Source organism: Heterocephalus glaber, unplaced genomic scaffold, assembly GCF_053883595.1.
Source record: "Heterocephalus glaber isolate CG9 unplaced genomic scaffold, H.glaber_assembly_v1.0 deba00001600, whole genome shotgun sequence".
In the NCBI taxonomy this organism is placed as follows: Eukaryota; Metazoa; Chordata; class Mammalia; order Rodentia; family Bathyergidae; genus Heterocephalus; species Heterocephalus glaber.
This window is the reverse complement of record NW_028258372.1, coordinates 46,169,592-46,172,701: the sequence shown is the minus strand read 5'-3', so window position 1 is coordinate 46,172,701 and position 3,110 is coordinate 46,169,592.

Sequence of the window (3,110 nt, the reverse complement as noted above, 5' to 3'; positions counted from 1 at the left end):
TCCACAAATCACTTTTAGACAATTATTTTAAATTAATATAACAATTAATTTGTTAAAGAAGAAAACTGACATCTGTTTCTTTTTTGAATAGTATTACACATTGTGTTTTGAATAGTATTACATTAGCATTATAATGTCTGGTAATGGGCTAATCTAAAAAGTTACAAAAATCATTTGTTTGTCATATTTGAGGCAAAGCTAACAAAATGATTGTTTTAAGTTTCTGTAGATGCTCACGAGTTTGCTTGTTTGCTGCAGTACAGGGATTGAACAAGGGCCTTCACATGGAGCTATGCCTCCAGTCCTTTTTAATGTTGAACTAGGTTCTCAGTAAGTTGTCCAGGCTGGGCTCAAACTTGCCAATCAGGAGATTCTATATTACTGAGGTGGGTGTCCACAAGCCAGCAGAGGCTGCAGAGTTTCCCAGCATGTTTTATTGCATCCCAGTCAACCTTTTCCTTGCTGGAACAAATGTAATGTTCCCATAGCCCGGGCTCCCGTCCCAGCTAGAACGTGGTGCCAGGAAAATTACATTCCAGAGAGAGCCTATTCCTCCCCCGTTAGCTGAGGTAACTGACACAAGCCTGCAGGCCAGGAGCTTCCAGGGAGCCTGTCAGGTACCTGCTCAGAGCCAGGGGACTCTGGTAGGCTCCAGAACCCAGGACAAAGCAGATAAAATTGACGTTAGCCTCTCCCCAGGAGAAAGGAAACAGCCACCAGCCAAACAAGGTGCACAAAATGCAAAGGAATGGGAGGAATGCACCTACTAGTCACACACTTGCCCTATAATATTGCTGTGACAGTGCTGTCACCGAGAGGTCCTTTATCAGCTTTCGGGTGGTGCAGTAAACAAAGAGCTTTCACCCACTCTCATTGAGCTGACCGGGAGCTGAAGTGCACTATGTGTGGTCTCCTGAGGGTCCGTGCGAGTGGCCGCCTAGGGTCAGAAGCCAGGGTCCCCTCGGAGTGCGGCACTGCCTGTCCACACTGTACGGCCCTTGTGGCCCTGACCGGTCCCTGGAGTCCTCCATCACTGCATGCTGTGTGCAGGTTTGCAGTCACTCTTTCCCGCCACTCTCCTGTCTCCAGTGGTCTGTGAAATTCTTACCTGCAGGAACCAGGGCTTCTGTCTGCATCCCCACCCCAGGCACACATACCGCAGGTAGGTACTTCACAAATGCACTTCCTCAATGGGTGGGTGTATATGGACAGCCACACACAGCTTACCCAGGGCAGAGGCAGAGGGAAGAGACGGGTGAACATGGAGGCAGCTCTGAGGCGCCTGGATCATTCTTTAGACGTAAGTTCCTTGAGGCCACAGTCCAGGTCTAATTTCAGTTTGTACTCCCAAGATGTGCCTGACACACGGTAAGTAGCCCACACACTTAAGGATCCATTCATTCACTTGTCACATATGCACCGATCCTCTGTGTAGGAGCCCTGAAGAAGGGGAGATGGGAGGGTGGCCGTCTGTGAGTGATCCAGCGAAAGGAGATGGAGCTGGGCTTGTAGTTCTTCTCTGAATTGCTCTGGAAGCCCTCTTGGAGGAGGCAGAAACTCTCAACGGCGCCTCTGGTCACAATGACCAGGGTATGTGCAGACTCAAAATAAATCCAGATTGCTATGATCCTGCATTCTGCCAGTGCCTCTCCCTGCTTGACCTGGGCCTTGACAGAGATTCTGCTACTTAACATTTCTAGAAATGGGTTCCCTGGAGAGAGGCGGCTCGACTCTGGAAACACAGCTGTGCATCACATAGCGACATTTCAGTTAATGACAGATCACACGTACCACTGTGGTTCTGTAAGATTATGACAGCTGAGAAATTCCTGTTGCCATCGGAATGTCACACACAACACGGCACTCATGTGACCAAGGGGATGCTGGCGTGAACAAACCTACTGTGCTGCAGCTGTATAAAACACAGTGCACAGTCAAGCGCAGAACATTATACTTGATGGTAATGAAAACAAATGACTATTTTACATTTACAATACTTTTTGTTGCTGCTTCAGAGTGTCCTGCCCCTACCTCTAGGAAAAAACGCTAACTGTGAACAGCTTCAGGTAGGTGTGGCGGTCCTAGGAACCAGCGGCCCTGCGACGGCATCGCCCTGATGACTCCCAGGGATGCAAGCAAGATCCGGAGGTGGGAGACGGTAGCACTGGCCGTCCTGGCCCCGTGAAGGCCCGGGCTACTGTGCGTCTTAATTTTTAACCAAAGAGTTTAAAAAGTAAAAAAATAAGTTTTTATAAAGAAAAAAATATTTTGTATAGGTATAAAATGTGGTTTGCATTTTAAACTGTTATAAAAGTCAAAACGTTTAAAAAATTAAAAAGTTTATAAAGTAAAAGTTAAGAAAGCAAGTTAAGGTTCATTCATTATTGGAGAAAGAAACTCCCTCCTCTCAGTAGGTGTCGTGAAGCCACGGCGTGCGGTGAGTGAAAGGACAGCAGTGCACGGCCTTGTCCTGGTCATCATGTTCCCTCCCCTCCCTCGCTGGCCCCAGAGAGACTTCCAGTCCTGCAGGCGCCGTCTGTAGGAAGAGACCTGTCCAGGCGCCGCTGCTTACCTTCTGTACGTGCTGAGTCTCACTGTGTTTTCCTGTTTAGACGTGTTTAACTGCATGGCTCCCATAGTGTGGCAGCTCTCTGCAGTGTTCGGTACGCTAACATGCTGCACAGCTCCTTAGCCCGGGAGCTGCAGGCTACACCACACCGCCCGGTGTGGGTGTGTGACACACTACACTTTCAGGGCGAGTGTAAGTATGTCCTACGGTGCTCACACAATGACATTCCGCAGCACGTGTCCCCGTCATTAAGTGACTTGAGATGTACCGTTCTTTCCCTGTGCACAAACCTAGAATAACCCTGGTCAGGACAGGCCAGAGTTTATGAGTGCTTATACTAATTATCTTATGGATTACGGAATACAGAAGGTGACAGAAGGGCCGGGGATGTAGCTCAGTGGTGCTGCCGCCTGCCTCGAAAGCGCAAGGCCCCGAGTTCGATCCCTGTGCTTTCTTTCAGAAGGTGACAGAGAAACCAGTGGCCATGGAACTTCCCCTAAGGAAAGCCACGGAAAGCCACACAAGTCAGTCAGCATCATCA